Genomic DNA, 24,651 nt, shown 5'->3' with positions numbered 1-24,651 from the left:
ATTTCAAAGCATAAAATGAAGCAGTAGTTCCATAATTATTCAGGAAATTTGGGTTGTTTGTGCAGACAATGTACTTTTATAAAGGAGATCCAAAACTCTGCTTTGTTTCTACCTGACGTTGACCATATGCTCTGCTCTGATTCACAAGATAATGATCAATGGTGGAATTCTACACTTGGTGAGCTGGTAAGCCTAGAAACTGAAGTGAACCTAGAAATCAAGAGATGTCTTGGGATCAAATTTGAATTTAAAAGTAAATATTTAGTCGCTCTTACCAAAATTCTTTAGGCCCTCCATGTACAGAATAAGTGCTAAACAAATGAAGAAAACAGTCTTTGGGTGGTTTTATCATGAATCAATGTTAAAAACTTTGACATGCATCTAATTATTTGGCAGTTATTGGAGACGTACCATGAGCCCTGGAAGGCCACAAATAACCTCCAAACCATTATTTGTTGAGGAGTTGTAGCTCCCTATTAGGTTGACTATAGGTGGTAAAATTGAGCTTGAGTTTCTTTTAAATTTAGGAAAATTTATTAAACACGTTATATGTTTAGTATGATGCTAGGTCTGTCAGAGAGTACAAAGGAAGTTCAAGATACAGTCTCTCTCTTAATGGGACTTACACAGCTTTACCTAGTACCATATACACACATGATGCTATTAAGATAGCACAATATAGAATTGTGCAGAAAATGAATGCTCCATGCCAAATTCATACGTATCCTCTAAAGAGTATGCGACAGAATCAGAACTGGAGTTGACGTTCGGGCTGCCATTTACTAGCTGTGTGACCCTCACCTCTTTAAGCTGTAGTTTTCCCATTTGCAAATTGGGCATCGTTTCCTTTATCTCATAGGATTGTTATGAGACAAAGTATTTGAAAGTGTTTTAGTGCTTTTTGCTAGAGACTATGCAAATTACGGGAAGGAAGGAGGAAAGATCTAGCACTGGCAGCACTTCCCTTGAGCGTGGGGTCCCTGTCTCTGTTGACTTTGTACCCCCCGTTTCTGGCACTGTGTCTGGTTCTGAGAGGGGATGCAGTAAATGTGTATAAATGCATGCCTGCCAGGCACGGGGGTAAACCCTTGACATAGGTTATTCTTTACATCTTCAGATAATCGTGTATGGCAGATATATTGTCTCCATTTCATGGATAAGGAAACAGGAATTCAGAGATTTTAACCAACTCCTAACCTCATGCAGATAGAAAGTAGTGGAGTCAGGAGAGGAAGCTAACCCTCTCTGGTACCTGAGCCCAGACTTACATTATGTGGGCTCTCCAACGTAAGGGAATTATCATTACGTCTGAACAATAGTGTGGCCGAAATGAAAAGTGAAGGCCTTGGATGATTCACCAGTTGCCCAGGCAGCTCCTGGGCGGGCTTTCAGATAAGTCCGGCAACACTTCCCTTGCTGCCTGACACATTTATCACGGCCTTTTGTGAAACTGTCACTTCTTATTTCTGCCCTTTGAAGTAAAATACAAATAGTGAGAAAATACCATAGAACAGACTATAAACTAGACTATAATCTAGACTTGTCATAGGGACAGAAGGGAGAGGAGGGCAGTGAGGAACACGTAGATGATGAAGTAGTTAACCAATAATTTGGATTAAGTTTGTTACAGCAACCAGGAGCGCCCCCCATCCCCACTTTCTTATGTGCTCTCAACTTTTCCTCTTGCAAGGTCTGGAATTTCCATTCTCTTCCATAGTACGGGTGTTAAAGAAGGTGATTCCACTCTCCAACAGCATGTTCCATGTTCTTCCATGCTTGCCTGTTCCTACTATCCTTATAGCCTCATTATAGTAGTAGGTTCAGCTGGAATAAAGTTCTATAGACACGGCCAGTTTATAATGAACAGTAATAAAATAGTCCCCACCAAAACAATCATTTTAAAACTCCAGCCTCTGAATTTGGAGGCAGAATACAGAATATAGGGACCAGACCACCCAACCCTGTCTTTTTTTTTCCTCCGTATATTTACGAGGAACGTCAGAGGAGTCTTAAATACTCAACACAGGATTAGTAACACCCCGTGGCTTTGAAGGTTTATATAAGAAACAGAGGGAAACATATTTTAAAAATTGGGATTCATTTTTTAAATTCTGTGAACATATAGTCGATGGTAGGTCAGGACAGCGGAGGTAGAGATCGTATTTAAGATAAGTCCAGGGAATACCTTACACCGTTGTCCGAGTCCGGTCGGTAACAATGTTTGGTTTCCCGGGAGCTGCGCTAACACACTCGAGATGAAAGCCGGTGGGGAGACACTTTCCACACTCCTGCCTGACCTGCGGTGAGTCTGCTGGGTTGAATTGTGTGAAGTTGTCAAAGGTTGCTGTGCTCTCCAGCACTTGGCACCAGCGCCGCTGAAATGTGATGCCATTGGTTTTCAGTAAAGGTTCCTTTCTGCAGGGCTGCAAACACAGATCAGGCTGCTACTGTGTATACACAACCAGGGAGCAAATCAACCAGCACATTTCAAGCAGCCTTTTTAACCCTCAGACTTTCCAAGATCTCCTCTCCACGCAGGAAGTTTGCTTCTGTTGTCAGATTTAGCACTGTGCTCTTGTCATCAGATCCGAGCTAGGCTCTCTGCTGCACAGTAGAGAGGCTCCCTTAAGACATTTGTCCTTGAAACTGCACCAAACTCTTGGAAGAACCCAGAACGTGTAAGTATGTATGATTTAGGCAGCAATAGCACAGGGCAGAGCTGCAATCAACCATTATACAATATCCGATTAGCAGTGCAGGAGGAATTTTTCCGACGTTATGTTACATTCATTTTCAATTCGTTCTGAGGAAACAAATCAATTCTAGCTTCTGATACAGTGACTTTGCAGTAGATGGGGTTGTAATATGTTAGCTTTAACTATTTGCTGCTCTCATTTAGCATTTTGGCGTGACTTGTGGGACAATGATCGTGGGCATTAAACTATAAAACTTCTAAATTTTTATTAGGAATTATAATTGTTGGTCATGTCCATCTTGAGAAACAAGTTTGCTGTGGGGAATGTTTTGAAAGAATTAACCACATAAATTCATGGACAATAGAAAGAATTTGTACTGTTTGTGCTCTTAATAAGACATATTAGTTTGCAGTTTTAATTTACTGGTAAAGAGCATTCCACTGAGGTTTTGTCTTAATTGAATTCTACCCAGTGCTGTCTGTTTGGTGTTTTACTGTCTTGCATGTATCTGTTTAAGTTACTTTGCTGGGGTTGCAGACTGGTTAAATCTGTATTTGGGTACTCTTTAGATCCTAAGAACATTCAGGTAAAATAAATGCTCACCAGATTTTGGGGGGGGGGGCGGTGAATTTGCTTTAAAGGGTGGTCGTATTATCTTGGAAAGCTTTTTAGATGCACAACTTGAATGGCTGTCAGATGGAGACCACAGACGAACATTCTGAGTCTCTAAGTCAAATCTCAGCTTGTCCACTTTTGCAACTCCAACTAAGAAAAGCCCATGCCCCTTTTCTATCAATTTTTAATATGCACCAATACTTATATTTATAAGATTAATTTCTCTCAGATTAGCCTGATTGATGGCTGGATTGTGGTTTCTTAAGAGCTTGCTCCCTGAACCCCACAGCAGAGCTGCATTCCATTTAACTAGTGAATGTGAAGCGGGTAACCATGGATTCAGCCACCACTAACTGCCAGTGCAATGACTTGTTGTAAACAATACAAATGAGCCAGGAGAGCAGAGGCAACCAGACATGAAATGATTTTAATAGAAATTACGGTAAAAGGTCATGTGATCTGGTACCAGCTTCTGTTCAGTTTTAAAGGGAAAGCCTTTCTTTTCTCCCCCTTCCTCCCCCTCACCTATTTCTAACCAACCCAAGTAGGTATCTCCACAAACTTAGCAGGTCCCACTCTCTGCTTCCATGGAGAAGGGTGGCCAGTGTGATTCTGGGCAAAGTGTGGTGACTTGTGGATTTTCACCGGTAAGTACCTTTATTTTAGAAACCAAAAGGAAATCTGTATATTCCAGGGCTTCCTTCATGGAAGGTCACGCTGATTCTGTGCTAGAAGTCCTCAAGCTTTGATAGGAGACGAATAGCTAATTTTGTTTTTTAGCTTTTACATGATGCCACTGTCTTTTCTCTCCCTTCCAAAATCTCTGAATTATTTCGTAACCCCGGTCTTTCTGAAAACTATTTGCATTAGAAGCAACTTCTGCAATATGGTAATGAGCACAGGCAGATACTCGGAGAAGCGCTATACTTAACCTCAAGGTTTGCATCCACGCAGACCTTTGCTGAGTTCTACAAGGACCAGGTTTTACAATGCTATTTGCATGTCTCTGATAGAGAGGGTTTCCATATGTGAAAATGATTGTATTCATAAATTTGCCTTCAGCCAAGAAATGTTAACAAATTGTACCTGTGTTAAGTGCTAACCTCATGGTGTTTGGTGTACTGATATCAGCTATGCTTAGTAAAAGGAAATGAAAGAGGAAACTCTGGTTTTCAAAGTTGGGGAAAAAATGGACACACAGAATCTAGACTGGGAGGGAGAACCTAGTTGGTACCCAGTGTGTAGGAATTGAAGGAGCTCAGAGAACCACAGGCACTTTAAGCAAAGGTCTGGCTCTAAGCGTGTTGTATCTCAAGGTGAAACAGACCTGAACTGGTCTCCTGAGCCACACCACCCTCTACAAACAGATGGCATAAATAATTGCATCGTCTTGGAACAAAAGATAATGATGTGTTTATATTTTACCTCCTTTTAACATACAGATGCTTCTGAATAGATGCATAATTGTACATTCATAGATGGCATACTGAATAATAGAATTTCAGGTGTTTATTTTCCTATTAATATCTATGCCACGATAGACCCAACCAGCACATGAAAAAAGCATAGGGATTATAATTTAAAAGCTCAGTAAGCCGTAAGAGCATCAGCCCCCTCTGTATACACTCAAGAGTTTTATCTAGCAAACTCTTTGTTGACATCTGTAAGTGTTAACAGAGTACTTATATTTAAGCTTTTTCTTTTCTAAATTAAACTTTTTAAAGATGTTGGAGTGTCTTGCTGCATGCTGCGATGGAAGAATTCTTAAGAATGTTCTGGTTAGTTGTGGCCTCATGGTCTATTTGATAGTCTAATATTAGCTTTATTTATCAAAAAGAAATGAAAGAAGAAACTCTAGTTTCATTTTGTGGGGGGGAAGAAGCCATTTGAAGCTGATATGGGAACACGAAGTCCAAGTGAGGTTTTGGGTAAATCGTCATAAAACACATTATTTTAACTTTTCCTGGCCTTGATTCTCCAAGTTGGAGAACAGGAATAAAGTGTCAGTTACACAGCATTTAGGAGCCCAATCCTTAGAGTCAGACCTGGGTTGGAGTCTTTGCTCTGGACCTCACCGTACTTAAGGTTTTGAGCAGAGTGACTTCACCTCTCTCAGCTTCCACATCCTCATCTGTAGATTGAGGGTAATAATGCACACCAATGGGTAGGTGAAAGGGTTAAGTGAGATAATGCATAAGAAGTATCTCACACCATGGCTGGCATATAGTAAGTGCTTAATAAACTGTTGCTGGTTTCACTGTCATTTCTGATTGAGGAAACATACAGTTAAGTAGAATCCTGCTTCTAAGGGTTAGGTTAGAGAAAGACAATATTCACATCCTAGGTTGGTTCTGTTCCAGTGACATTTGTCCACTGCAGTCACTTGTCATTGCCTGGGAGATGGCCATTCAATTTCTAGCATAATGTAGTGTTTTATATAACATATACTAAAAGCCAAAAGTAGTATTTTATTACTGTATATTTTTTCATTTTCATGCAGATTATTTAGGAAAAATAAGTTTTTTTGTATTTGGGAATTCTGATACTGTGGGTATTGAGGCAACATGCACATTTCATCTATAATCCTATTGTTCGAGTTGAGAGCAGAGGGACACTTAAAGGTCTAAGACATCCGTAATGACATCAATCCTAAAAGCTTAAAACTAGTGATTACTGGTTGTTCTCAAAGACTATCATATATGCTAAAGAGCAGTGATAATTAACAGGCTAGTAAACATGGAAGTTATATGCGACCAAAGAGACATTTCTTGAGAGGATGGTCTCCAGGTTTGCTATGTCCTTCCACCTTTGAAATCTAAGCATCTGATTCTCTCTCTCCTTCCTTCCTCCCTTCCTTCCTTCCTTCCTTTCATCTCTTCTTCCCTTCCCTCCTCCCTCCTTCCTTCTCTCCTTCTCTCCCCCTCCCCTCTTTCCTTCCTTCCTCCCTTCCCTCCTTCCCTCCTACCTTCCACCCTTCCATCCTTTCTTCCTTCCTTCCTTCCTCCCTTCTTTCCTGCCTTCCTTCCTATCCTTCCTTTCTTCCTCTCTCCCTCCTTCCTTCTTTCCTCCCTCCCTTCTTCCTTTCCTACCTCCCTCCCGTTCTTCCTTATTTCCTTTTTTCCTCTCTTCCTTCATCCCTTCCCTCCTTCCTTCTAGCCTTCCTTTCTTCCTTCCTTTTAGCTCTTATATATTCTCTCAGCTATATAGTGTTTTCTTTTCCTTTGTGAACCAGAGGGGTTCAGGGAAGAGGAAAACAGGGACAGGAGACCCACGGTCTTTTTATGTCGGCCCTGGTTTTATAAATGGAAACTTTAAGAGGAGTCAGAAAAATCTGCTTTTCTTTTTCCTGCTATTGAACTGGAGAGGCACGTCTGAAGTGACCTGCAGACCCCAGGGAAGCCTTGCTCAGTAACTATTTGTTGATTCATTGATTAAGCGGCATGGAGGGAAGGGGCATCGAGCACGGAGATTCCCTTAGTAGTGAAAGCTTTGAAACCCCAAGCTGCAACGTGCAGTAGGATGGCTTCTCTGTGACCTCCCGACAACTAATCTCCTTTAAGAACTGAATCAAAGCAGTTAAAGGATTTTGTCAGATGGATTTTGCGTACAGTTGGGTTTTTGGCAGTTACATGTGGAAGGCAATACATTCTTCACAAGGATACGATTTTTTTTTTCAGAAAGGAATGAAGACAAGGTGCCAGCAGAACTCTCTAGAGAGGGTCTCTTGTTTATCCATGGTATTGTTCAGGCCTGGACAGCTGTAAGGTGGATGACTTTCTCACACTTCCCAGCCAACCTTCTCCTTAACCACCCTTGTCTGATAGTCTGGTCAATAGGCACACTAAGGCAGTGGGCCTTTCCCCATAATCTTCTCTTCCAAGGGCAGAGAGAAAGCCTGTGAATAGAATTGATAGCATAGGGGTGACAGTGGGTATCTGCTATCTATTTCTAAGGAGATCAGAGTGTAGAAATTAAAGCTGGAAACTATTCATTTATATGGATGGAGAACACGTCCAAAGTCACACAACTTATGTGTAAAACTAGGGCTTGAACTTGGGATTTGTGCTTCCTAAGCCAGCACTCTTTTGAAAGCTCCTACCTTCTAGTGAATAGACTGCAAAAGAGAGAGTTTATATCACAGTGGAAAAAATCCGGCTTAGGAAATGGTAAGACTCTCCTCAAAGGATTGCTGAAAAGTATCCTATAGGTCTGGTTCTAACCCTGAAGCCATAATTTATGAACTCTGTGATCCTTGGGAAAGATACTGAACCATTCTGACCTGTGGTTCCCTTCACTGTAAAATTGAGATTAAAATAACTAATCAATAAATATAACTAAGAAATAAATATAAGGCTTGTATTTTAGGCTTATTGTGAGCATGAAGTAAGATTACATATGTGAAGTGCCTACTCCAGTGCTTGACACAAGATAGATATCAGTAAATGTTATTGCCATTCCTCTTCCCTTTTCAAGGTCGGTGGTGGAGTCATGTATGGTTGGATTATGAGACAAGGCTTTTAAGTACGCATCTGGAGTGGTGTAGCTCAATGGCTTTCAATATTTTCTTCTCTTGTACACATAAAGAAAATGTATGTGCGCCAGCCCGGTTGTGTAGTGGTTAAGTTCGCACGCTCTGCTTTGGTGGCCTGGGATTTGCGGGTTTGGATCCTAGGCATGGACCTAGCACCACTCATCAAGCCACACTGTGGCAGCATCCCACATAAAATAGAGGAAGGTTGGCACAGATGTTAGCTTGGCAACAATCTTCCTCAAGTGAAAAGAGGAAGATTGGTAACAGATGTTAACTCAGGGCCAATCTTCCTCTCACATGTGCATGCACACACACACATACAAAACAAAACTTATGTGAAGAGTTACCACATGCCTGGCATAAAGTGATCAATAAGTAGTAATATGATGGTGGTGATGATAACGGTGGTGGTGGTGATGACAAAGATGCTGCTGCAGGTGGTGTGATGTGCATGTACCACAGATGAGCCCAGGGCTACAAGCAGTTCCCAGAGCCTTAGTTTGAATTGCACTGTTTTCTTTCCTACGTTAGAAGGGAAATCAGAATGTTGGTGAATAAGAACTGTGCCATTATAAGTGCCTGCACACTCATTTAAATTAAAAAGAAAATAATCGGCAGACATGAGGACTTTATTACTGGTAACAAATTACTAGCAACATACCAGTTGGTCTAGAAGATGCCATCTTTCTTGAGGGAACTATATTTTGAAAGATGCTTTATATCACAGCTCTGGACCTAGACTATGGGTTTGAACTCTGGATCAACCCACTCCCTAGCTGTGATGACCTAGGGAAATACCTGAACCTAAGCCTCTATTCCCTCATCTTTCATTGGAATAACAATGGTACCCACTTCATACGATTATGAATGAGTTAACCCCTGTAAAGTACTAGGAAAAGTGTCTGGCACACAGAAAGTCCTCAGTAAGCGTTAGCAATTTTTGGAGGTTTCTGTCTTCCAGCTGTTCGGTAGGGCAGCAACCTATCTTGAGATTCTCTCTCAAGATTGCCATTATTAATGTGAGCCATGGTGTCATCAATACGTAAAACTTATGTTTATCTTTCACATTGTAAAAGCTGATCTTTATTGTGCATTTACCATTTAACCGGGCATCCTCTCATGTGCTTTATATGGTATCTTAATTGATTTAATTCTCCCATTACTCTTATGAGATAGTGTTACCCCCATCTTATAAATGAGAACATTGAGCCTCCAAAAGCTGACAGAACTTGCCTAGCAGGAGAATGACAGAGCCACCCTCAAACTTATAATCATCCCTGCGTGTCTTCCCTGCATGGCCTCCTTAAGTTAGAGACCATTTGCAGAGGTGGTGGGAAAGGTGTATTTTCTGGAATGAAAGAGAGACCCAAGAATCATGAAATGGATTTATTCTAGGGCATTCAGAAGACTCAAATCAGAAACATGGAAGATGATCATGGTAACAAGCAATTTAATTTAGTTACTTACTTAGAAAATCTAGAAATATAACTTAATTCTATCTTATGGACAGGAAAGGATAAGAGTCGGAGGTGGAAAAGGAGAATAATGAGGAGGAGAAGGAGGAAGAGGAGGAAAAGGAGAAAGTGGTGGGGGAGGGAGGCTAGAGATCGGGATTGAATGAGAGAGAGAGAGGCCTCTCATTTAACATTCAAGCAGTTCTGATGGTCTAGGATCATCATCCTCCCCTTAGACAGGGCAACACAACTAGAAATAATGGATGCGGGATTTACACTATGGTGTTTTACCTTTAAATCCAGAGCTTTCTTCAACTACAGTATGCTACCATTTGTGACATCATACAAAGATATAGACACATGGAGAGAAAGAAGTACGGGTATATTGACATGGGGACAAATAATGTTAGAACCATCTTTTCGCTTTTTCAGATATCAACATTGGGGATTTTCTAAAGTCCTGTTGTGCTTTTGCAAATATAGGCATACGTTAATCTATATGTAGGAGATTAGATGTTTAATAATATTTAATACTTTTTATTTAAAAGTAGTTTTTACCTTCCTTATTGAATTAATTAAAAAAAAAAGTCTTGTGAGCTAAAGAAGTCACCTTTTCTTCCCAATTTTACAGAGGAAGAAACTGAGTTATACACAGGTTAAATTATTTCCCTAAGATCATAACAACTTTGGCAGATATGAAAGTCATTCTCTGGTTTTTGGCCCTCTAGAAAAAGATAATTTCTCTTTACCATGATGATCCCTTCTAATTGGTGTCGTTATCATTTAGTCAACTTCTGAGAACTTGGGGACACATGGATGCAGGAGAGTCACTCCTGCCATACTATTGAGGGCCTTTCCGGGAACCAGAAATAGAGGACTACCCTTTCATGCAGGTTTTGCACTTGCCTGCAAGTCTGGAATACCATCATCTGATCTTTAAGGAATGACATAAGGGCTGTGGTTTACAACATTCTTTTTTCCCTAGAATCCAGGCTGGACACGGGAAAGAATCCTGTGCCTTCTTGTGTTTTAGCCTCCTAGGGTCCACCAGACGCTGTGGTGTCTTCCCCAGACAGTTGCCTGCTGCTCCCACGATATGTCGGACTGGCACTCTGTTCGTGGAGCAGATGGAGTTCCCTTCTGAGAGATACCTCCTGCTCTGCCTGTTTGTTTGGAAGATATGGGTTTGGGGAAGTACGGGGGACCAGGAGAAGAGGGGTGTACCAAACTGTTGTGTGAGACCTGAGATGCAGGCCAAGGCAGAGTTGGAAGAGGGGAATGGGAAACTCTTGTCGTTTTCAAGCTTAGTGCCAAGCCAGACCACCTTCTTAAATCAGCTTAAGCAGGATCCCTGAAGTTAAGCCACTAGGCAAAGGCCCTCAACATCCTTCTTGGAAAAAATAATGGTAACTGCCAGTTACACTTTTCAGTGTTTATTTATTTTTTGGTTTTTTGTTTTGTTTTGTTTTTGAGGAACATTAGCCCTGAGCTAACATCTGCCACCAATCCTCCTCTTTTTGCTGAGGAAGACTGGCCCTGAGCTAACATCCGTGCCCATCTTCCTCTATTTTAAATGTGGGATGCCTACCACAGCATGGCATGCCAAGCAGTGCCATGTTCGCACCCAGGATCCAAACCAGCGAACCCCAGGTCAGCGAGAAGTGGAACGTGCCCAACTTAACCGCTGTGCCACCCGGCTGGCCTCCACTTTTCAGTGTTTAAATGATGGAGGTAGAGAGGAAGCATTGCAAGGGGGACAAAGTGATGGCTTACTTCTTTTTCCTTTAGAAGGTCATGGAACCATCTGACTAGCTTTGAGCAAAGCTGCTTGATAATAACTGTGCTTGTTGATAAATAATTGTTTTCTTACTGTGTCCACTAAAATAACATGCAGAATGACTCCCTTCCACTGTTTCTCTAAATTTAAGTATTTCTTCTAATAATACGTGTTATTTGTGTAGTGAAAGTTTATGAAGTCACAAATTATCATCTCCTTTTTACGGCTGAGTTAACTTAGCAAGATTAAGTGGCTTGTTCGGAGTAATAGAGCTTGTTAAAGAGAGAGCAGAAGACTAGAAATTGGGTCTTCTGACATCTAGATCTTCATTGATTCCACCTCTTAGAGAGTCCAGTCTTGGAAGAGGGTCAGTGCAGGGTAGGACTAAAGACTGGGTGTGAAGTAAATTAGGAAGGGGAAGAAACAGCCCTGAAATGTTGAAGAAACAGCTTGCTCTGGGTGTGGTATCTATGATGACACGGTGGTGCAAAGATTCTGATTTTTGTCCTCAACTGAAAAATGAAGGAAAGGGGAGGCTTGGAGGCTCACAGAAGATGCAGAGTACCTCTCTCTACCCAGTCCTCAGGCTTTCCTCTCTTTCTGAGGCCAGGCAGTAGAGTGGAAATATAATCTGTGCTTCTCAGAAGATGGAATTGAGGCAGCTCGAAGCAGAAGGGAAATGACCTTGTATGTGCAAGTTTAGTGCCCGCGTTCATGTGTAGTCCCACCCACTTTACCATGTAATAGAAGAGTAATCCTTGTCAGTAACATCATCCTAAAAGTGAAGGCACAACTAATAACATCCAGTGTGTGGTTAGACAGTACACATTCCTTCATCAAAGCAATTAATACCCTTAGGATAAAACCATGTTAGCCTGATACTCAGTAAAAACATGAGTGTCGTGTTTTTTTACCCTTGGAACGAAACCATCTAAGTCACGTGGATATCAGAAGGTGATGTGAATGCATGTTCTCTCTCATATGAGCTCTGTTTTACTAATATCGGGTAAATGAGATTGTAAGACAGCTCTGTGTAGGAGGGTGAATTTCTTGGCTGGGCTTAATTCTAAGACTATGACAGAGAAATTATGTATTCTATAATGGCTCTGAAATCTTCAAGTTGATCTGGCATTAGTCAGCATTTGACCATAGATTCCCGGTAGAAAGTCCATTCAAGCTATTGCTAATGCTTCAAAAGCACTGTATGTGACTGGCAGAGTGAACAAACCAGTGTCATCTGGACGTCAGCTTTTTGCCCTCAAACCATCATTAACCAGTAGCAGCTACCAGCTAATATTTCAGCATTACTTTTAGAATGTCAAACTATTAGTCATCATATGGACAATAAATATGTTCAATTAAAAGATGCATTTTTCAAAGCAAAATGGGACTTTGGGGTACCTCAATGTTGTTTGTACTCTAGCGGTTTACTCTATATTTCTCTTCATTAGATTATTTAATAATCAGTTTAATTTTAGTAAAGTTTCACTTTAATACTTCTAAAAACTAGAGGAAAATATTGCCTATACTCATTTGCTATTTTACACAGACACAGTACACAGCAAAGGTAAAAGATAAAAGATCAATTCTTATGGATCTCATAGTTCCAAGCCTTTAAGGCTGTCTTATAGAAACTTTGTAATTATTGTGGGTAATCTTGCAGAAAATTAAATGTTGAGTTTGCATATGTGAAGAAGTTTGGACTGTTTTGCTCACCATAGCTTGTTAGTGCTAAGCGGCTCCCTATCCCTGACAGGCTTTGAGTTTCACTTCACTGCTAGTTAAATGCTATTTGTGGAATAAGTGAAATCCACCGTGGGGCACACTGTCTTACGTCTGAGGCATATTTTAGAGAGCTTGTGTCTGTAGCTTACGTGTCTGTTTCAAAATGACTCTAGACCCGTGGTTCTCAGCTAGGGGCACTTTCGCACCCTCCTGCCACCCCCCAAGGGACATTTGGCGGTGTTTGAAGGTGTTTTTGTTCATTGCAACCAGGAAGAGTGTGCTCTTGGCATATAGTGAGTAGAGACCAGGGATGCTTCTAAACATCATCCAATGCATAGGGCAGCCTCCTACACAACAAAGACTTATCCAGCCTAAAATGTCAACAGTGTTGAGATTGAGATCCCTTGCTCTAGACTCTTCCGGAGTTTAGAAGGTGAGGGAGAATGTAGGTAACTTAAATATTTTCAGATTTTTTTGTGTGTGTGAGGAAGATTGGCCCTGAGCTAACATCTGTTGCCAATCTTCCTCTTTTTGCTTGAGGAAGATTGTTGCTGAGCTAACATCTGTGCCAGGTTTCCTCTATTTTGCATGTGGGACACTGCCACAATATGGCTTGATGAATGGTGCTTAGGTCCATGCCCAGGATCCGAACCTGTGAACCTAGGACAGCTGAAGCGGAGTGCACAAACTTAACCACTATACCACTGGGCTGTTCCCTATTTTCATCTTTTTAAAATGGCTGATTATATGATTAGAATTTTCCTCATGGGATGTAGAATAAAGATGAAGAATGCAAACAAGTCACATGGTTGCTTTAAAAAATATTTGGAATATAATATGTGTTGTGGCTAATTGAACTGCGTACAACCACCACCATCCCAACAATATCAATAGCTACGAATTATATAGAGCTTACCAGGTACCAGACACTGTCCAAAGCATCTGTCCTTATACTAATTCAGTTAATCCTCAACGCAATTCTGTTGAAGAGGTACCACAACTGTGTCCTCCAATGCACAGACACTTCAGATACTCGAGTCTGTAGGAATAAGGTGAGCTCCTGGCAGCAAGTGTAAGGAACAGAGCAATGGCAGCGCTGACAACAATATATCTGGAAAGAGGAAGGCTTTATTTTTCTAAATGCCCCTGGTTGCTCAAGCTTTTATTCTATGGTGCGATTATTGCAAAAGTGCTTCTCTGGGAAAGTAGGATTGCCATCATAAAGCAGGTTTATATTTGCTTCTACAGGGAGAAAAAGAGAAAGATTTTATAACTCTCTGCTTGCCAGTGCCGCACCTGGCCCCATGCCTGTCTGCCTTTTCATCTCCAGTAGCCATTCTCGACTGAACTGGTCTTCAGGTTCTGTGTAAATGACAGACAGTGAGTATCCACTGCTCTCAGCCTTGTAAACACCAAGTGGTCGCTTACACCTGTGGCGGTCACCGTCTAGTTGGCTGTCCTTTGAGTCTCGTTTCCAGAGTTTTCAAAGGGATATGAAGCGCTTCCTTTAAATTTCATCATCAGAGTGGGTTTGATCCACTAAAACCTCATGTTTGAAAGAAAAATAGGTAAAATTTCTCTAACCAGTCCCCACGGGAGATTCTCCCAGAACACACTTAACAGTGGATTTTCCCCTGGAAATGCCACACTGAAGATCATATTCCCGGTGTGGATTTCCGTGGGAATGGGAAAGTTAGCTAGATTTGCTGCTTTCACATCTACTGAGGGTTTTGAGTCTAGGGAACTAAGTTTGTCATAGCTAGACTTGTTGCCTTTGCCCAACTGGTCTATTGTATTAAACCTCAGTTGCCATCAAAAACTGGAAAGGAAAACATCACAAATCACTAGAAATATATCAGCGTTGTGAGCAGCAGAATTTATAGGGCACTAATGGATCCTTGGCTATTTATCTTTCTAGTAGCAGTTGCAACACCTCTGTCTTTTTCTAACTATAAAAGGCCTTCCTGTCAAGGAGCTGGAGTCCCCAAGGATGGGACTGGAGCTGGAGAAAGGTGGCACCCTAGTTCTTGTTTTCTTTCATTTCTTACTCTCTTCTTCCTTTTCTTTGTTGCCCTCTTCATTGAAAACCCAAAATAGAACACAGTAAGGATACATTCAAGTTTGGAGATTCTATACAGAGACTGGCATAACAGGGGTAGACAGTAGGATGGAAAGAGGCCCAAGTCACATGTTATTCATCCCCTTCTGTTTCGAAGGATAGCCATCATTCATTTATTCATAGTGGGCTCCTCTGTGCCTAAATGCTGATTCCTACATGCAATTCCTAGGGACTTCCTTGTTCATCAAGTTCCAATAAAGTCTACAGGAATGCCCATGCTTTGGAGGATATCTAAGATTTTCCCATGTTAGCTTCAACTTTCTCTCAAGCTCCTGGCCTCACTAACTGTTTTCCTCTTTGGAGAAAGGACCTGAAATGCGGGTGAATTATACCCACATCAGGAGGGGCTGTGCCTCTTTGGTTCCATTTGGTAGGAGCAGATCTAGGTTCTCTGCCTGACTTTGCCTTGGATCAAATTACTTAACCTTGCTCAGTTTTCATGACTGTAAAAATGGATTAAATTATATGTGTGTATATATATATGTATTATATTTAATGTACATGTAATATATATGAAGATTAAATGATGTAAAATATACAAAGCACAAAATATAATGAGTACAGGGTTTGGTGGTAACACTACTGAACACATTACCGTATATACTACTGGAGTCTGGAGAAACTTGCCTTAGGACTTAGCTTTCTTCAAGTATGTCATCCAAAGAACACAAATCTAGAATTGTCTCTGTACTCATTAACATGCAGGTTCCATGCCTCTAGCCCAGTGGTTTGAATAAGACTCTCTTGAGGGTGGGATCCAGTCACTTGGATTTTTAGAAACAGCTCATGTGATCCTCACTCACTTCAGAGTTTGAGGAGCACTGGGTTAGCCAATAGCCTTTCCCGCTCAGTGACGCTCTTTCTCTCTTACAGTGGTATAGCTAAATCTGGAGAATTCTAGCTCCTCTAAAAGAAGGTTCTCTTCTACCTAATGGAGTCCGTCTTCACGTCTAATAGCTCCCTCTCCAAGTTTATAAGCAGTCCTTTTTATGGTAGGCCCCACATGGTTGGGTAACCTAAATGATGTGATAATGAGGATGGACCAAAGGTCACAAGATTGTTAACATGTGTGAGGAGATTGTAGGCTTAGCCTATCAGGTGAGGGAAAGGTTAGCACACCAACTGTGTCCACACTTCAAAGCATGGAGCTGGTTTGCGCACTAACTTAATTACTTGGGCTGTTGGTATCTTTGATGAGCACTTCTAGACCCCGGATACAGTTACTTCACGGGAGGAGACAGCGGGAGGTGGCTTGTTCACTGGCCAACTTCCTCAAATGCTTTTTAGAGTCAGCTCAGTCGCTTAGTCTTCTCTTGCTCTTGGATTAAATATAAAAATAACTATGTAAAGCATATCAACCCTCTTTTCCCTGTCTGCTGAAACTGCAATCTCCTATGCTTTTTCTAGAACCCATTAAAGAGGAAGAAGGAGGGGAGGGGTAACAATATGGAAAACCCCAAAGCCCCACATCAGATATTCCCCTGAAACAGATCCTGCTGTTCGATCTCAACTGAGAGAGAACAGAGCCGGTCACAGAGGTACCTGCTTGGTTAAGGGTTGATTAAGTAGGCTGAGCCTGTCCTTCTTCTCATTGTTCTTCCTTTCTCTGTAGCCATATTATTTTTATTGACATCTCCACCAGAAGCCTGGAAGGGAAAGAAATACAACCCGAACCAGGTGATGTTTTCATTTCTAAGCTGTAAAAGTGTTTGATGTTAAGAAACCTTGGAGACTGTGGACTGAAGGGAGGCATCTGTCTCTATCCGGTTTTTGCTGATCCAAACCAGCCTTGTCCCTGTTTCCAGCAAAACAGGAGCACTAGTTTGCAGAAGCTTTCCAGAGAGAAGGACTTCAATCTCTGACACTCCCCTTTGATTGTAGCTCTCGGGAACAGATTTTCTCTATCAGGTGTGGCTTTAATTTTTTTCACCTCCTTACAAGGAGTAGTTTTGTGTTCATGTTCCTGAGTGGTGGGCATTATTTTGGAGCAGCTGATCTGTTGACTTTTCTGCAAGTGGTGTGATCTGAAATGTAAAGAGACAGGATTACCCATACCCCTCACTGCACTGAAATTGAATACGGTGCCCTGTTCTTTGACACCAAAATGTGGCCTGCTGTTGAAAAGCCAGGATGTTTAATAGGCAGAGACCAGGGGAGAAATTTTCAGCTTTTCATCCGTTTCATTCTTGTAAAGTCTCTCACACAGTGTGCCACAGCTTTCAAAACATGGTCATTTTAATGATAAAAATGCCGTGGAGAGCGTTCCAGGGCATCACGCAAAACCAGCTGCGGCATCCTGCGTGACATTCCAAATATTAATACAAATAGAATTAATTCACACGCCAGAGGTGTCTCGGGAATCCATTTTAAGTTGGCACTTAACATGGGCTTGAGATTTCCCCGTGACCGCCCAGGTTGAGAAATGTTTGCTAAACAAGGCAGTGCTGGGCCGTCCTCAATCTATAAACTGGCTCAAACTAATTCACGAACTAACGCCTGATTTTAACTAGAAGCAAACACAGGTTAAAAAGTAGATAGTGATTTCATGTCTTTGGTTAGCAGTGAGGTTGTTACAAATGTTATTCCTGGCCTGTCACTCAATTTATTTTGGGGAAAGAGCAAAGATGATACATCGATCATTAGTGGATGATTTAATGGCATAATTTCTTAATTCATTAAAGATTTACTCTAGGATTGAAAATATGTCTGGTTTGTAGATTCGGTGAAGAGGACGCTGATTCCTTGCTCCTTGCATTAAATTTAGTTTGTGGCTAGACTGAAGTGAGACTTTCTGTATCTTTCTACTTCTCCCCGGCCTTGTCCTTCTATTTCTGCACAGTGAATTTAATAAAGAAACTATCTTGGAGTAATAATTCCAACAAGCCCTGGACGTTCCTTTGGGGGAAGAGGACTGACCTTTTACTGTTTTTAATAAAACCTATGTGAATTTGGGCTTGCCTCTTCTGCGGTCCAGTGCCACTGTCTTTTTATTCCATATTTAAGGGTGGGGTGAGCCCCTTTATTTCCTCTGAATTGGTAGCATGAAAGTGGTCCGGCTTCTGGGAGCTTTGTATCCCTCAAGCCTGTTACATTTGGTAATTATTTACATGCATTTAGCCGCTTTGATTTATATTATCTCTTTGGTGGTGGTGGTTAGATTTTGTTCTTTATTTGTAATTTAACACCCCACCTATTTCTAAAAGAACTAGGAAGTCATGCTTTTGGAATACGAGGTTGAATTACACTCTGGTGTTTGGCAGGCCATTTTATCCTAACTGTGACACTGGCAATTTTAAAAGCTTCGTTTTTGTCTTTGTCTTGAACGAGGAGCATTTTACACGTTATTAACTCCTGAAAATCCCCCTGGATGGATAATTTGGAACGGAAGAACTTAAGACCTTTTGGGGAAAAAAGAACAAATCCACAAAATCTCTTATGATTATTCTTTATGGTCACTAAAAATATTTAGCATACTAAATAAAATAGCCTAGCCATCAAAGTTTTATATAGTTTAAAATAGAATAATGGGTATAAAATAATGATTCCTAAGGGATTTCTTATCCACCGTCTCAAGAAGATATCTGTGAATTTGTTTTGATTTTTCCGGCATATCCAGAGATATTTATTCCCTTGTGTCTGTCTGTTTCTTTATCTGGTGCTCAATGTCGTTTTGATTTTGTAACTCAAAGTTGACTCTTTTTCCTCTTGAGTCCTAGCATATTCCCTGAGAAACAGAGTAATTTAGATGCTTGAGAAGTCAAAATGCTCTGAATAAACTTAACATATATGACACAGTGAGCAGGTTTCTATTAAATCCCAATCAACAAAGTTAGGGTGGGTTTATCCATGTTAACAGCATCCGTGCATCCCTCTTCAGCCACATAAGGGTACAGTTTCGTGACCAGGGTTTATTTTGCATCATCTTTCTTTAGCTGTCGCTTAATTATACAAATATGAGAATCAAGTAAGTGATGGAAACATTAAGAAGTTCAGAGGAAAGGGGAAATCACTGGACTCATAAAAACCTTTAAGTGGATCTACATTATCTTCTAAATTAAATATAATTCTGCAAAGACTTTTGTTGACCTTCCCAATATGACCTCAATCATCATTTCCTAGCATTCTTTCTCACTTCAACCATGTACTGTGCATTGCCTTCTCAGTAGGAGATTGGATGGCAGCGAGAAACTCATACTCTTTTAAAAAACATATTTTTGTTGCAAATAAAGCACAAATAGAGAAAACTACATCAATCAAATGAATCTCCTGATGTTCTGTGTATCTGTATATTGTATATATATTGTAGCCAGCCCTGGGGGTTTACTGGTTAAGATCCGGGGCTCTCACCACTGCAGCCTGGGTGTGTTTCCCAGTCAAGGAACCACACCACCCATCTGTCGGTTGTCATACCATGGCAGCTGCATGTTGCTGTGATGCGAAAAGCTATGCCACTGGTATTTCAAATATTAGCAGGGTCACCCATGGTGGACAGGTTTTGGCAGTGCTTCCAGACTAAGACAGACGAGGAAGAAGGGCCTGGCCACCCACTTCCAAAAAAAAATGTCCATGAAAACCCTATGAATAGCAGCAGAGCATTGTCTGATACAGCTCTGGAAGGGGAGAAGATGGTGCCAAAAGACCAGCTTCCGCTCTGCTGCCAATAGGGATGTTTGGAGTCAACTAGAGGGCACTAATTGACTAGGGCACAACAAACAAGCAATATATATCATATAAAATATGTGTACATATATGGGTATATGTATATATGTATTGAATATGCATTGTATACTAGCCAGGACAAGAAATAGAATCTTATCACCCAAAAAACCCCTCCATGTGCCTCACCTAATCATAGCCCTTTGTATTTCCCCCGTAAAAAACCATTGTCCTATTTTAATAGTCACTTTGTTATAATTTTGGAAATAGGTTTATCAACAAGTGTGCATCCCCACACGCTATGTTCAGTCTTGCCCATTTGAAAAAATCGGTACGCCTGTAAGTCTCTTTTAATCTGTAAGTTCCTCCTTAATCCCTTTCATTTCCTTACAATTTATCCTTTGAGGAACCCCGGATGTTTGACCTACGATTTCCCTGAGCCTGAATTTTCCCGACTACACACGCCTAGTGCAGTTCAATCGTTCCTCTCCCTCTGTGTTTCCTGTAAATTGGCAGCTGGATCCAGAGACTGGATCACACTCAAGTTTAATCCCCTTGGCAAGACTATTGGTGGTGGTTGGCAAGGGTACAACCATCAGTGAAGCTCAAATTGTCCCACTTTAGCCAGTGGGACCTCTTTAAGGTGGGTCATTACCTTAAAAACCTTGAAAAACCTTTGGTAACTTCCCTGCTCTCTGGTAATACAAGATGTTCCAGGTTCATCTTATGTATTTCCTGCTCTAGGTCTGGAATCAGCCATTTCTCTAAGAAGCTATAGTTTCCTTAGGTGAGAAATGCTACAGTTTGGGCACTAGGCATGCTCATTGCTCCTGGCTTGGTCATTGTTTCCTAACCCTTTGTAGAGGACAGGATTGGGGATCTATCTATATCTATCTCTATATCTATTATCTATCTATATCTATATCTGTCTAATAATCTTGTAAGAATAATAGATATAAAACTATATAAATATATTTAATTTAAATTACATATATCTGTATTTTTATGAGTTTATTTTATTATGTATTTTATGAATTTACGAGTTCGTATTGATACTTCAATTCAAATATGAGATTACTGAGTTTTATTTAACCTCTTCTGTATTACATTTGTATATCCTTCCTTCCCCAAGAATCTTGACTGTCAAGGACACATGGGATAATAGAATTAGAATATCCCATAAGTACGCATTTGTTTTATCCTCTGTTATGCACACAGTTGTCTCAGGAGACCAGTACTTAGACAAGTACCAATGCACTTATTGAAAACATTAAAACTTTTTTCGCATATGGGTCCCTCATCCTTCCCTCATATTTACATGGTTGTGCTTTACCTACATTGTCAGAGCATATAGCCATTAGATACTCTGCTCTCTACCTTTTAGCTTCCTTTTAGTCTTAATTCTGTAGGTAACTAGGTATTTAAATATTTGCCACCAGTCCATATGTTGAGGGTCTCTCTAATTGGTTTGATTGCCTGAAACTCATTCTCTAGTCTTCAGAAAGGACTCCTGGGAACAATATTCTTTCAATTCTTGCCTATATCTGTAACTGCTTGAATCCTTTATACTTGCAAGTCAGTTTTGCTGGGTATAAAATTATTTTCTTTCCTCTAATGTATCAAATAGGCAACTCTATTTTCTTCTGACCTAAAGCATTGCTTTAGAAAAAGTCTGATAATAATTTAATTTTCTTTACACTATAGGTACTCTTTTTGCCTAAAAACCCAAATGATTTTATTAGGTCATGTCTTGGTATTGGTCTTTTGGGTCAGTATTGTCAGGTATGTGGTATAATTTTTCAATTTCATTTCAAGATTTTTTAATATTTTTGGGAATTTTCTTAGATTATGATTATTAGAATTTGTTATTTCCTTTGCTTTCTTCTTCAGAATCTCTTGTTATCCATTTATGTTCAATTTTCTTTGCCTACCTCACTCTTTGTCTCTTTCTCTTAAAAGCTTTTTACCTCCTTCATTTTGATTTTATTTTTAGCTTTCCTCATTTTTACCTTTTATATTTATTAAGAGATTATCTGTTGTGTTTATTTGTTTCTAGTTTAGTTGGCACTTACAACATGATTTTTTTCTTTTATTTCTAATTATTTTATGAGCCCTGTGCCATATTTTTGAGTTTTTCTATTCTGGTTGTGGTGTCCTTTTATATTTTGTATCATTTCTTAATGTCTTGAAGCTTCTTTTGAAATGATAAGTTATAATTTCATCTATTTTGTGAGAATGTCTTTCCAGCATGCATTTGTTGTTTTTAGGGATGTTATTCTGCTTCTTATTCTCCTTTGTAATTACAGTAACTTTGTATGGAATTTGGCCTTGATACTTTTCCATTGTTCATTTTTATGTGAAATTAGTTTTCCTGACCTTTTACAGTGAGGTAGGGTTCAGGAAATCTCACTGACTTCACAGAGCTTTCTCTTCCCTAAGTGTGTGTGTGTGTGTGTTGTGTCAAAAAAAATATGGTAGATTGCTTTCTCTGATTCTCTGCCTGCTTTCCCCTCTTCCACTTTGAGCTAGACCTTGGCTTTCTGTCAAATCTCTTATATGCTCAAATTTGATGCTGCTCTCAGAGTTTCTCATTAGTGGGGGCTTACAGTGGAAGAGAGTCTTGTGGCTTGATAGGTCATGGGGCTAACCTGCTCTCTCTCTCTATCCCTTTCTATCCTACTTGCCATGGGCCTCTTGCACTTAGGTCTTAAAATGGACAAAACCCCTTCCAGTTATAGCTGTTCTTCCAAATTGGCCCAATGAACTTCCAGTGAGTACTGTTGGCTGTTTTAGGGTTCTTCTGTCCTCCAGTCCATCAGATGTCATTCCCATTATTTCTTTCTTCTTCCTTTCCAGAGGCTGATTCCCTGTAGAATTTATGGCCTTTGGTGGTTTGCTCTATCACCTTGTATTTTGGGGTTCATGAGGAAATTTTTCCTCCTGGTTTTGTTTTAATGTTATCCATGAGTTTTGAGTTTTGTTGCCCCATTGTTCTATTTTTGTAGTATTCAGTGTATTAAAAACTATGCTGCCATTGCTACTAATATTTTTCTGGAATTCTCTCCCCTCATAGTCTTTTGAGTAGTGCCCTATGTGATTAGTGGCATGCATCTGAGAAACAGCAACCCAGGAAAAGGGATGCAGCTTGGATCTCCAGAATGGCTTTCTTCTGTTGAAGCTAACTAACCCCAATAGGGTGGAACCCATGAACACAATTTCAGTGGCACTATGTTCTAGCCAGCTTAGCTAGCCATTCCAAGTAAAAAAAAGTCTTACATCCTTTTGTTTTTGTTTTGGTATGAATTCAGCTTGTCTTCCCTTCAGTAAACATGAGTTCCTATTTGTCCCTAGATTGCATCCCAAAATAAACATATGATGACCTATAAAAATAGCCATAGTAACAAAAGATAAAATATAATTAATAATATCTGATTGAGTCCGTTAGTCAAAGTGGACTAACTGCTGAAACAAACACCCTAAACATCTTGGTGTCTTAAAGTATTTCTCGCTTAGGCCACAACCTAACTTGGATTGGAGGGGAGGAGAGTGGGGTGCTCTGCTCCACATAGTCATTCAGGGACCCAGGGCCATCCTGCAGGACCTCAGAGTCTGAAGCTCTGGAAGAGAGAGAACATAGAATATCTCAAGGGAGGGTTTTAGGGACCAGTGATGTCAAACATCATTTCTACCCACAGGCTACTGGCCGGAGTTCAGTCATGTCAGAACTATCTGACAGCAAGGGAGGCTGGGAAAGGTAGTATACCTGTGTTCCCAGGAAGAAAAAGAAATGGACCTTGGTGAGCCCAGCATCTGCCATGGCGAGGGAGAAGGATAAGGAATATTTACCAGGGTAGAGAGGGTGTTTCAGCCAGAAAAGAATTGTATAAAGGCCTGGATGTAGGGATGAGTATGTTGGTTTTGGAAAACTGAAAGAATTTCGGTATGGTTGGAGCATCAGATGAAGTTGGAAGAGGAGGCTGTGGTGGCCTCCTGAGAACAGGCTTGCTGATTATTATGGATTCTAAACCTTATCCTATGCGAGAAAAAGGGCTATCGATGGTTTATAAGCAAGGAAGTGCCATAATCCAACTGGTATTTTTGAAAGATAATTTTGGTCCCCAACTATTACCAACAGTGTGTCTGAAATTGAAGAAGAAACCTATTCCAAACCCTTCTCCATTAGGCACCTAGTTATCTACACCCAGGAAAAACTGAATTCACCTCTGCCCATCTAAATCATGCTTACTTGGTAGCCTCCATTAACGCGCTACAATCACAACCAGAGTCTGCAGTGAGTTCTATAAATTCAGACTGGAAATGTAATTTCAGATCTCACCGGGCCTGTGTTGTTTCAGTGATATTATAATCAATGGCTGGAGCTCCCTTTGAAGCTCATAAAGTGACCTCTTTTGACATTGATTTCTCATCTATTTTTTCTCTGACCTTTCTTCACCTCCTATGTCTCTTTATTTGCTAAGGCATAGTATTTTATTGCCAGGCACCCTTATAATAACCACAGTAGCCATACATTTAGCTTTGTTCAGGTCATTACTACCTAAATAGATGCTGTTGTGGCAAGATCTAGTCCTACGAACCAGTGCTGTAGCACTCTCAGAAGGAGACTGTTTTGTTTTTGTTTTGTTTTGTTTTGTTTTTTGTGAGGAAGATTGGCCCTGAGCTAACGTCTGTTGCCAATCTTCCTCTTTTTGCTTGAGGAAGATAGTCCCTGAGTTAACATCCATGCTAGTCTTCCTCTACTTTGTATATGGAACACCACCACAGCATGGCTTGATGAGCAGTGTGTAGGTCTGTGCCTGGGATCCAAACCTGCAAACCCTGGGCCGCCAAAGCGGAGTGAGCGAACTTAACCACTACACCACCGGGCCAGCCCCTGAAGGAGACTGTTTTTATTCTATTAGAAGATATCAAAGGGTGCTGTTGATAAGCTTGCCACATGAGTTTAGTTCTTTCTTTTGAGTAGAACTTTGAGCCCTGAATTGAGAAAACCTCAGAAAATGATCACAATTATGGCGTCATACCTCCCATGGACATTTCTGTGTCTTGCTAAAAGCCTGTAG

The 24,651-nt window shown here is 40.6% G+C and overlaps 1 protein-coding gene across 23 annotated transcripts in view; it reads left to right on the top strand.

Moving 5' to 3' along the window:
• ESRRG (estrogen related receptor gamma) overlaps positions 1-24,651 on the top strand; it is a 607,874-nt gene that overhangs the window by 55,100 nt on the left and 528,123 nt on the right. For 2 of the 23 annotated variants that reach the window (XM_070501498.1, XM_070501492.1), the window contains exon 1: positions 2,468-2,678. The exons of 15 other annotated variants lie outside the window; for them this stretch is intronic. The gene's annotated coding sequence lies outside the window, so the exon portion shown is untranslated. Of the gene's footprint in view, positions 1-2,436; positions 2,679-3,696; positions 3,959-14,071; positions 14,179-24,651 lie in introns of those variants that run through there. 6 more of the 23 variants (XM_070501510.1, XM_070501505.1, XM_070501507.1 and 3 more) reach the window with 4 other exon arrangements.

Source organism: Equus asinus, chromosome 30 (assembly GCF_041296235.1).
Source record: "Equus asinus isolate D_3611 breed Donkey chromosome 30, EquAss-T2T_v2, whole genome shotgun sequence".
In the NCBI taxonomy this organism is placed as follows: Eukaryota; Metazoa; Chordata; class Mammalia; order Perissodactyla; family Equidae; genus Equus; species Equus asinus.
The sequence above is the reverse complement of the archived record's forward strand: the minus strand, read 5'-3'. Positions and strand labels throughout refer to the sequence as shown.